The sequence below is a fragment of the Aquarana catesbeiana genome, linkage group LG01 (genome assembly GCF_042186555.1).
Source record: "Aquarana catesbeiana isolate 2022-GZ linkage group LG01, ASM4218655v1, whole genome shotgun sequence".
NCBI lineage: Eukaryota > Metazoa > Chordata > Amphibia > Anura > Ranidae > Aquarana > Aquarana catesbeiana.
In genome coordinates this window covers 468,552,243-468,564,852 of record NC_133324.1, presented here as the reverse complement: position 1 = coordinate 468,564,852, position 12,610 = coordinate 468,552,243, and the positions used below count along the sequence as shown (strand labels likewise).

General features: G+C 42.1%; 1 protein-coding gene across 1 annotated transcript in view; it reads right to left on the bottom strand.

Annotated features, from left to right (window-relative positions):
* GRIN3A (glutamate ionotropic receptor NMDA type subunit 3A) overlaps nt 1-12,610 on the bottom strand; it is a 596,809-nt gene that overhangs the window by 113,524 nt on the left and 470,675 nt on the right. The window lies entirely within an intron of this gene.

Sequence of the window (12,610 nt, the reverse complement as noted above, 5' to 3'; positions counted from 1 at the left end):
TTGTGACACACAGGAAATGTTTTGAAGGTTCTAGAATAAAATGAGTAGTATCCCAACAACCAGTAAACATTATTTCAAACTGAAATGTTTTTACTGGCTTTTGTTTTTTTCCTACAGTAGAGACCTAATAATACAGAAAACTAGCAGAAAAGTACTGATTTATTACTGGGGTAGAGAAGCCTCTTATTTTCTTTTTTTTTCAACTATTTTAAACAATTTATATTTTTTTTTTTCTAGCAGTGCCAAGATATTAAAATTAGTGCACTGGTCCAAATCATTTGGTGGAGGGGGGTTATGGCGTGGGGTTGTTTTTCAGGGGTTGGGCTTGGCCCCTTAGTTTCAGTGAAGGGAACTCTTCAGGCATCAGCCGAACAAGACATTTTGGACAATTTCATGCTCCCAAATTTGTGGGAACAGTTTGAGAGGACCCCGTCCTGTTCCAGCATAACTGCTCACCAGTGCACAAAGCAAGGTCCATAAAGACATGGATGAGCGAGTTTGGGGTGGAGGAACTTGACTGGTTTGCACAAGGTCCTGACCTCAACCTGATAGAACACCTTTGGGATGAATTAGAGTGGAAGGAGACTGCAAGCCAGGCCTTCTCGTCCAACAGCAGTGTCTGACCTCACAAATGCGTTTCTGGAAGAATGGTCAAACATTCCCATAGACACACTCCTAAACCTTGTGGACAGCCTTCCCAGAAGAGTTGAAGCTGTTATAGGGTAGGTCAACTCAATATTGAACCCTACGGACTAAGACTAGATGCCATTAAAGTTCGTGTGCATGTAAAGGCATTTGTCCCAATATTTTTGAAAATGTAGTGTAATTGGGATTGCAAAGGCATTTGGTGCACAAAATTGATTAATGTATCATTTGTGTCTGATCAGAGGGGGAGGATTTTAGCTAATAGGAGCCAGCAGCACAAGGCACACATTCCCTGTAAATATTGTCCATTGAGCTGATTTTTTTTTTTCATTTGTGACTAAACTTAGGCTTTAATGATTGTATTTTCAGGCTACTAAAATTGCAGAATGGTTGGGATCAAAGTGACTTCTTGCCACTATTTCTTCTCATTTGAAGCTGTTTTTAACACTTTAATTAAAAGTGGGAATATTCTTACTCCCCTATTTATACTCTTTTGATACTTCCCCTGTTCAAGCTTTGCAACCTAGAGTTAAATCCCTAAAAACAAGGGAGAGGTGGAAGAGCCCTTATAGTGGAATATATAGACAGTAATGTTATTGGAAAAAAATGAAAGGATAAAGTAGACTGACTTATATTTGGCGAGGTTGCGAGGTACCACATTCTGTGGTAGATGCAACTTTCCGAGTGCATGTGTGGAGAATACTCTTTTATTAATCTATAAATATCCTTATTATGCTTATAACTTATTTCTCATTAGTAAGATTTGGATTATTTTTATTCATCCTTGTCTTACACAAAAGCAACATTTTGAATGCCCTCTAAAAATTACATGAAACACACTTGACACACTTGATAAAGGACCAATTCACAGCGACTTGTGCTAAAATGCATGTACATTTCCATCCACCACAATGTAAACCAAAAATTTGGTGTGAATAGGACACATTGGAAATTATTGTTTTTCAGATGTCCTACTGTTTATCTGCGTTTTACAGCTGCGCTAAAACGCACTTTTGTGAATTGGCCCAAAATGTTTTTTCCTTCTTCAAAAACTTTTCTAGAAGCACTAGATCCGATTGCAATCCTACACTACCAAAGAAACCCAGGGGATGCACGGAGTCAGATCGGTGTTGGTGCATGCTCATTCCTGTTGGAATACAACACTCCCAAAAAGGGATGGAACACATGCGTCTTTTTGCAGTAACAATGGCCCCTCTACATAGATTGAATAATTAGGAAAACACAGAAATTAGGAAATTCAGTGTGAGTAACCCTTTTAAAGAAAACCCCTTTTCTTTCAATACTCCACTTTTGCAGTACATGACTAGATTCATGTGTGCATTTGCCCTTTGAATTTTTTTTGTATCTTTTAGAATTATTAATATTTGATTGGGGATAATCTCTCTGATGTATTATAATACATACTTCACCCAGTGGCAATTTTTTATATCATCAGTCGTACCCCTAATATCTCAAATAATATAACATACAGCACTTTATAATACAATTTTATACACAATCAACATGACCAGATTTTCTTTTTAATTGATGATATAATTACCCTTCTGATATTTATGGAAAGTCTACTGTATTTCATCGTTATATTTTATTGTATTTATATGTTCCTTGATTTGTATTTAATGTAATGTAATGTAATTCAATCCACAAATTCTTGTGTAACACTGTTAAACTAATGAAGTGGATTATTTTAGCTGCGAAATGTGTCTTTGGTGTAATAAATAAATTAATTGTCCAATTTGAGGCTGGGTTCACACATGTGCGGTGCAAATTCCATTTCCGTTCTCTCTGCGAAGAGAAAAAACAGCTGTTCAGCAGTTCCTCTCCATTGTAGCTGCAGATCAGTGAGCAGGGAGAGGGGGGAGAGGGGGGAGGTGTAGTGAGGAAAAGGAGAGAATTCGTGTTCAGAATGGAATGCATCTGCAAATCAGATGCATTCCCATAGAAGATAATGTGCTTGTAATTCGCACCGCAATGCCCAGAAAACGCACAAGTTTTTTGGGCAATGCGCAGTGCGAATGCAACACACATATGTGAACCAGATGCATTCAAATGAATTAATTTTAAAATGTCCTGTGAATTGGATGTAGTGTAAGCCGCATCTAATTCGCATAGGTGTGAACGGGGCCTAAACATGAAGACAGACCTTGACCCATTCCTAAATAGCAACATATGTTACTAAGAGCTGAGGAATGGGGGAGAATTGAATGTGTATAAAATACTGCCAACATCCTTAATCAAATAAAGCAGGAGGAAATGTGCACTGAGTGCACACAGGGGTCGCCCCTTAGGACTTTAGTGGCAAAGTGATATATAGAGTATAGAGAGTTGATTGTGTAAAATGCACAAAAGTACCAATTTTATTTTAATGTAGAAAAAATAGAAAAATACAAATACGAATACAATTATACAATATACGTATTCACTTTAAAATACACACATCAATATATACAAGGTAGATATATCAACCCAATGCTTACAACCCGCAGCCTAAATAAGTTTAAGGTCTAACGGATGGATTTACAGCATATATCCCGACATGTTTCGGAAATTGGTATGTATTATTCCTTCATCAAGGGATTTACAGCTGGGTGATCAAATCCTTATATAGAAGAGGTGCATGAAAATAAAACATAGCGAGACAAAAAACCAGAAACAAAACAGGCTGGCTAGAGGGTCCACAGGAATATGTGATGGGCAGCTCTAGGTGCAGGACCGAACGCTGCAGCACATTCACAAGAGACGCCTGATTGGAATCTTTTTACTTGACATATCCATTTGAGACGTAGACCTCTGGGCAGCAGTTTCACAACTGACAGTCAGTTAGTTTTTTTGTCTCGCTATGTTTTATTTTCATGAACCTCTTCTATATAAGGATTTGATCACCCAACTGTAAATCCCTTGATGAAGATGAAGGAATAATACATACCAATTTCCGAAACATGTCGGGATATATGCTGTAATTCCATCCGTTTGACCTTAAACTTATTTAGGCTGCGGGTTGTAAGCATTTGGTTGATATATCTACCTTGTATATATTGATGTGTGTATTTTAAAGTGAATACGTATATTGTATAATAGTATCCGTATTTGCATTTTTCTATTTTTTCTACATTAAAATAAAATTGGCACCTTTGTGAATTTTACACAATCTACTCTCTATACTCTATATATCACTTTGCCAATAAAGTCCTAAGGGGCGACCCCTGTGTGCACTCAGTGCACATTTCCTCCTGCTTTATATGTTACTAAGAGCATCTCTGCCATTCAAATGCTGTTTTTTCCCTTTACAAATCAAGCAGTATTACCTACACTCTCCTCAACTTTAACTACTTACAGATCGGAAGATTTTCCCCCTTAACGACCAGGCCATTTTTTGCGATACGCCACTGCGTCGATTTAACTGACAATTGCGCAGTCGTGCAATGTTGTACCCAAACAAAATTGATGGCTTTTTTTCCCCACAAATAGAGCTTTCTTTTGGTGGTATTTGATAACCTCTGCGGTTTTTATTTTTTGTGCTTTACAGAAAAAAGAGTGACAATTTTGAAAAAAAAAACAATAAACAATATTTTTTACTTTTTGCTATAATAAATATCCCCCCAAAAATTAAAAAAAACACATTTCTTCATCAATTTAGGCTAATGTATATTCCTTTATATATTTTTGTTTAAAAAATCGCAATAAGTGTATATTGATTGGTTTGCGCAAAAGTTATAGTGTCTACAAAATAGGGGATAGATTTATGGAATTTTTGTTATTAATATTTTATTTTACTAGTAATGGAGGCGAGCTGTGATTTTTAGCAGGACTGCGACATTGCGGCGGACAGATCAAACACTTTTGACACTTTTTTGGGACCACTTACATTTATACAGCGATCAGTGCTATAAACATGCACTGATTACTGTGTAAATGTCACTGGCAGGGAAGGGGTTAACACTAGGGGGCGATCAAGGAATTAAATTGGTTAAAGGTACTGATGTACACCTACGGCGATTTGTGGGAACAAGCCAACCTGCTACAGTATATTGATGGCGGCTGGTCGGCAAGTGGTTAAAGATGAGAATCTGGAACTTCATACAGACTCTTGAACAGAAAACTCCATTTCCAATAGACTAGGAAAATGTTCTATCATTCTGTTTTAACCTCCCTGGCGGTATGATTATTTCAGATTTTAGGTGCTGAAAGCGGTACAATTATTTTGCACAGAAATTTGGCGTTTTATATTATAGGCCTGTAATTCTTAGGAATGTCTAGTAGACATCCCGGGTATGATAAAGTTTGAAAAACAAATTCAAAAATTATAATATAATAAATAACTATAAATAATTATACCAAATAATAATATAATAATAATAAAAATTATTCAATAATGTAATCAAATCAAAAACACTGAAATTTGCTCAGTTTCAGAATTGTCGCTTTCGTTACTTTTAGTGTTTGGTGACGGATTTCCCCACAAATCACTATCACTCAATTCTGCAAGTGATTCTAATTTATTATCGCTGTTTTCTAGCTGGTCTAAAGCCACTTTTGATGTAAAGGGACAGTTTTGGTTGCTATGGACAATCTCCAGTTTCCAGGCAGAAAGAACAGTTTTTATAATATAAAACTGCATGCAGGACACTGGACAGACCACTAGGGACAAAGGGATGTGTAATCATTTGATACAGTAATGTAATCTGTAAGATTACAGTATACTGTATCTGTACTGTGTGTTTCACTTTTTGAATTTGGCGCCGAACTCCATCCCCACGCGTCGCAACGCTCGCAGGGAACGGAGCTCGGCACTGTGAATCGAGCAAGACACGGCGGCTCGCCGATCACAGTGGGGAGACAACGCAGGATCCAGGGGACAAGTTAAGTATCCTCTACATGGATCCTGCGATGCGATCCAGAGTCTGGCTCAGGGATACTGCTTTTGGTATTGAAAATCCACCCTGAGTCAGACTCTGGAATACCGCCAGGGGGGGATAAGTATTATTTAATGTATTTTTTTTTTTTGTATATATACAAAATCTCACAAAAGTGAGTACACCCCTCACATTTTTTAAAATATTTTATTATATATTTTCATGTGATAACACTGAAGAAATGACACTTTGCTACAATGTAAGGTAGTGAGTATACAGCTTGTATAACAGTGTAAATTTGCTGTCCCCTCAAAATAACTCAACACACAGCCATTAATGTCTAAACCGCTGGCAACAAAAGTGAATACACTCCTAAGTGAAAATGTCCAAATTGGGCCCAATGTGTCAATATTTTGTGTGGCCACCATTATATTCTAGCACTGTCTTAACCCTCTTGGGCATGGAGTACACCAGAGCTTCACAGGTTGCCACTGGAGTCCTCTTCCACTCCTCCATGATGACATCACGAAGCTGGTGGATGTTAGAGACCTTGCGCTCCTCTACCTTCCATTTGAGGATGCCCCACAGATGCTCAATAGGGTTTAGGTCTGGAGACATGCTTGGCCAGTCCATCACCTTTACCCTCAGCTTCTTTAATAAGGCAGCAGTCCTCTTGGAGGTGTGTTTGGGGTCGTTATCATGTTGGAATACTTCCCTGCAGCCCAGTCTCTGAAGGGAGGGGATCATGCTCTGCTTCAGTATGTCACAGTACATGTTGCCATTCATGGTTCTCTCAATAAACTGTAACTCCCCAGTGTCGGCAGCACTCATGCAGCCCCAGACCATGACATTCCCACAACCTTGCTTAAACTTAGACTGTAGGCAAGACACACTTGTCTTTGTACTCCTCACCTGGTTGCTGCCACACATGCTTGACACATCTGAACCAAATAAGTTTATCTTGGTCTCATCAGACTACAGGACATGGTTCCCGTAATCCATGTGCTTAGTCTGCTTGTCTTCAGCAAACTGTTTGCAGGCTTTCTTGTGCATCATCTTTAGAAGAGGCTTCCTTCTGGGACAACAGCCATGCAGACCAATTTGATGCAGTGTGCTGCGTATGATCTGAGCACTGACAGGCTGACCCTTCAACCTCTGCAGCAATACTGGCAGCACTCATACGTCTATTTCCCAAAGACAACCTCTGGATATGACGCTGGGCACATGCACTCAACTTTTTTGGTCGACCATGGCGAGGCATGTTCTGAGTGGAACCTGTCCTGTTAAACTGCTGTATGGTCTTGGCCACGGTGCTGCAGCTCAGTTTCTTTTTTTCAGATCCTCAGAGAGTACTTTGCCATGAGGTGCCATGTTGAATTTCCAGTGACCAGTATGAGAGAGTGAGAGCGATAACACCAAATTAAACAAACCTGCTAACAAGTCACATGACAACGGGGAGGGAAAATAGCTAATTGGGCCCAATTTGGACATTTTCATCTAGGGGTGTACTCACTTTTGTTGCCAACAGTTTAGACATTAATGGCTATGTGTTGAGTTATTTTGAGGGGAGAGCAAATTTACACTGTTATACAAGCTGTACACTCACTACTTTACATTGTCATTTCTTCAGCGTTGTCACATGAAAAGATAAAATATTTACAAAAATGTGAGGCGTGTACTCACTTTTGTGAGATACTGTATTTACTGTATTTATACTGTATATATTTCAAGCAAAATATCCCCTCCTCTTTAGATTTTTGTTGGTTATAACACTGGTATCACTGTTCAGTGGACAATGTCTGATTGATGCATCCTTTTTATGTATATGCATTCGTTTTATTTCAATGTTCCAATTTAAAGACTAATTTCTGTACTAATTGAGAAAGCTATATGAAATCATGAAAGAGAAATATATTTGGAAAGCACAAGATTGATGTACTCAGCCACTGGGTATCATGAGGTGGGGTCAAGCCATTTGTTTGTGCTACGCAGCTAGTCACTGCAAACATTGGTGTGCGCAGCCTATTGCAATAGGGTGTGTACCCCAGAGCACAAATACACATGCGTGTATATCAGCAGAGCAGTGGACGGTGTCAGTAGAGCAAAGATTGATGTCAGTAGGGCAGTTTTTGTATTATTTTTTACAAATTTTATTTGTTTTATTATTTTTTGCATTATTATTTTTTACTATTTTTTTAGGAACCCCGTTATGGGGCTTTGGTGAAATATCAATGGTCTAAACCAGGGGTCTCAAACTCAAATTGCCTGAGATCCACATGACAAGTTTTCATATCCCATGGGGGCCGCATGCAAACTTTCAAAACTTCAAAAACAATAAACTATACCAGCAATAATATACTATACTATACCCAGCACTGGTGTCAGCAGACCCATTATTAACCCCCAGCAATGGTGTCAGCAAACACATTATTAACCCCTTCCCGCCGACCGTATGCAGATGTGCATACTCGGCTTTCCGGGGTTATACCAGGATGATGCCTGCAGCTGCAGGCATCATCCCGGTACCGTTGTTTATTGCCGGCGATCGGCTATCCGAGTATAACAACCAATGCGGCTAAAAGCCACTCGGCTGTTATACCAGAGGGGGGAGGGGAGTCCCCCCTCCCGCCACCTCCCGTCGCTCTTACCGGGCCTCCCGTGCGATCGGGAGGCCCGGTGTCCAATCGGCTGCCTTCGGCGGCTGGGGGCGGGCTGGAACGAAGCTGTGGGTGGCTTTGTTCCAGCCTTCTCATTGTAAACGCGGAAGCGACGTCATGACGTCACTTCCCGTTTACTCGGCTGCCAATGGGGCCGGTTTTAAAAAAATATACAGTGTTCAGAATCGCCGTTTTCGGCGATCTGAATACTTTGAAGTGCACAGGAGGGATCGGGGGATCCCCGATCCCTCCATAAAGAGTACCTGTCATCACCTATTACTGTCACAAGGGATGTTTACATTCCTTGTGACAGCAATAAAAGTAAAAAAAAATAAAAAAATTTTAAACACAATTTATAAGTATAAAAATAAATAAAATAAATAAAATTTTTTTTTTAAAGCGCCCCCGTCCCCGCGAGCTCGTGCAGCGAAAAAAACGCATACGGAAGTCACGCCCGCATATGTAAACAGTGTTCAAATCACACATGTGAGGTATCGCTGCGATCATCAGAGCAAGAGCAATAATTCTAGCACTAGACCTCCTCTGTAACTCAAACCTGGTAACCGTAAAAATAATTTAAAGCGTCGCCTATGGAAATTCATAGGTATCGTAGTTTGTCGCCTTTCCACGAGTGCGTGCAATTATAAAGAGTGACATGTTTGGTATCTATTTACTCGGCGTAACATCATCTTTCACATTATACAAAAAAATTGGGGTAACTTTACTGTTTGGATTTTTTAAATGAAAGTGTCCCTTTTCCAAAAATTTGTGTTTAAAACACCGCTGCACAAATACCGTGTGATATAAAATATTGCAACAATCTCCATTTTATTCTCTAGATTCTCTGCTAAAAAATATATATATAATGTTTGGGAACTCTAAGTAATTTTCTAGCAAAAAATACGGATTTTAACTTGTAAACACCAAATTTCAAAAATAGGCTTAGTCATGAAAGGGTTAAACCTAGCACTGGTGTCAGCAAATACATTATTATCCCCCAGCACTGGTGTCAGTAAACGCATTATTAACCCAGCATTGGTGTCAGCAAACGCATTATTAACCCTCAGCACTGGTGTCAGCAAACGCATTATTAATCCCTAGCATTACCCCCACACTGCACAAATACCCCCCACACTCCATAATTACCCCCGACACTGCACAAATAGCCCCACACTGCACAAATTGACCCACACTGCACAAATAGCCCCACACTCCATAAAATACCCCCCACACTCCATAATTACCCCCACACTACACAATTACCCCCCACACTGCACAATCACCCTCCACACTGCATAAAATACCCCCCCACACTGCTCAAATTTCTACCCCAGTCACCCCACTAAGGACTTTGCCTCAGTGTGATGGCTCACTCACCTCTCCTGGCAGTCAGGATCATCTGCCTCCCGAGTCCTCTCCTCCTGGCTTCCACAGAGGCCTATTGACAGGGGACCCAGAGAACACAATCTCCTGCCCTGAGGTGGCAGCAGGACCCTGGATCGGGGCTCTGGTCGATCGTCAATGCCTAGGTGGGCGGATTGATGAGCGGATCCTTCCTCCGCTCCTTCTTCTGCTCTGTTCTCTCCCTGGGCTGCAGCAGTGTGCAGCGGAGAGGACAGAGGAGATGAAGAAGTAAAGCTCTTTGGCGCCTCCCCCTCTGCGGTGCCTGGGTGCAGTTCAAAAAGACATCCTGGATAGAGGTCGACCGATATGGGTTTTTCTCTGGCTGATGCGATACTGATATTTAGAAATCGGGGCGGCCGATGGCCGATATATGATGCCGATTTTTGTTCCCGATATTTTAGGACGATTTAAAAAAAAAAACCTCACCCACTCCACTCCTCCCTGCTTGCTCCTGTCACTCTACCACACACTTGATATCCTCAGTACAGATGGCACTGGTTGGCTGTGGCAAGTGGCACTGGTTGACTTAGGCAGGTGGCACTGGCAGGTGGCCCTGGCTGTCACTGGTAGGTGGCACTGGCAGGTGGTACGTGGCACTGATTTGCAGGTGGCACTGATTGGCACTGACAGATGGCGCTGGCAGGTGGCACTGATTGGCAGTGGCACTGGTTGGCACTGGCAGGCATTGACAAGTGGCACTGGTTTTGAACTGGCAGGTGGCACTGGTTTGGAACTGGCAGGTGGCACTATTGCCACTGGCAGGTGGCACTGATTGGCATGGCACTGGTTGGAGGTGGCAGGTGGCACTGGCAGGCACTGGCAGGTGACACTGATTGGCAGTGGCACTGGTTGGCAGTGGCACTGGCAGGCACTGGTTGGCACTGGTAGGTGGCACTGATTGGCGGTGGCACTGGTTGGTGGTGGCATTGGCAGGCACTGGTTGGCGGCACTGGCAGGTGGCACTGATTGGCGGTGGCACTGGTTGGCGGTGGCACTGGTTGGCGGTGGCAGGTGGCACTGGCAGGTGGCACTGGTTGGGGGTGGCACTGGCAGACTGGTTGGCACTGGCAGGTGGCACTGATTGGCGGTGGCACTGGAAGGTGGCACTGGCAGGTGGCACTGACAGATGGCACTGATTGGTACTGGCAGGTTTCACACTGAGCAGAGTGTAACTGTGTGTGAAACTGACAAGTAACAGAGAGGAGCTGTCAGAATTGAGCTTAATGTCGGGGTGGGCGGGACCCAGCAGCTATCAAACACCAGCCAATGATTGGGCTGTTTAAGAAAAGGGGCGGGCTACATATACATAGTGGCCCGCCCAGATCCCATTGGCTGGTGTTTGATATTGGCCGGGTCCCGCCCCCTCGGCCAGGTCCTGCCCACCCCCGACATCTATCTCAATTTTGACAGATCCCTCTGTCTCTTTCCTCTGTGTTACGTGTCAGTTTTGCACAAGCATCAAGCGCTGAGTGTGGAGAAGGGAGGAGGAACCGCGGCCAGTGTTATATATCGGCCTAATGGCCAAATATCGGTTGACATCTAGTCCTGGATCGGCCCTGCCATTTTTAACCGGTCCGCGGGCCGCAAATGGCCCACGGGCCGGTACTTTGAGACCCCTGGTCTAAACAGACCCCTGATGTCTCACTTTTGAGACAGAAAAATAAACTGTAGACAGAGAGTCCCTTTCTCTGCAGCCTGCAGTAAACAAAGTGTACTATGCTTCAGTTAAGAATGATGACAGGAGTGATCAGTACAGATCACTCTCTGTCTTCATTCAGAAAAGGAAGGGGCCGGATAATTAAATATTTACCAGCCCTTTCCCCGCTCCTGAGAGGAGAGATGCTGGCAACACTGCAGGGAGATGAGAGAAAGCAGGGGGAATCAGTACCATGTAGGATGATTAGGGTGTGCCCAGGCTTACTTCCTCACTGACAGGACAGAGCTCCGCCTTGTTTAGATAGGCAGAGCTCTGTTATGTGTGTCATTCTGACAATCAGTGGGTGTTGGCGGTCATACATTGGCCAGCACCCACTGATTGGCATCTGCTGTGTATATCAGCGCATGCCCCGAAGTGCTGGATCATGTACTTAGTACGTGATCCAGCACAGCAGAGCTGCCTTTCCGCCATACATGTAAGTGATACGGTCGGCAAGTGGTTACATGTGTATGTCAGGACAAATCTAAATCAAAAACAAAAAAAGAACATATTCAGTACGTGCACATTTTCTTCATGTTTTATCCCTTAACCATTTTTCTCCGGGAGATTTACCCCCTTCATGACCAGGCCTTTTTTTGCGATACAGCACTGCGTTATTTTAACTGACAATAGCGCGGTTGTGCAACGCTGTACCCAAATAAAATTGATGCCCTTTTTTCCACAAATAAAGTTTTCTTTTGGTGGTAATTGATCACCTCTGCGGTTTTTATTTTTTGCGCTATAAAGAAAAAAAAAAAAGAAATATTTTTTACTTTCTGCTATAAAACCCATCCAATTAAAAAAATCCAAAGAATCAAATTTCTTTATCAGTTTAGGCCAATATGTATTCTGCTACATATTTTTGGTAAAGAAAAATCCCAAAACCCCGACGTCTACAAACTATGAGATATTTTAATTAATTATTTTTAAAATGTATTTTTACTATTAATGTCAGTGATCAGTGACTTATAGTGGGACTGCGATTAAGCGGAGGACAAATCGGAAACTAACTGACACTTTTGACATTTTTTGGGGACCAGTGACACTAATACATTGATCAGTGCTAAAAAATATGCACTGCAACAGTACTAATAACACTGGCTGGGAAGGGACAATCAAAGGGTTAACTGTGTGCCTAGCTGGTGTTTTCTTACTGTGGGGGAAGTGCTGGTACTAGGGGAAGGCATGGATCCATGTGCCGAAGGATTGGAAGGTGATGGCGGACATCATGTCCATGGTACCCCCTGATCAGTTCCCGCTGTGTATAATCATACACGCCCCAGACCCTGAAGTTTTGTGCCACTTTGCCATCATATATCTAATTTATAAGCTGG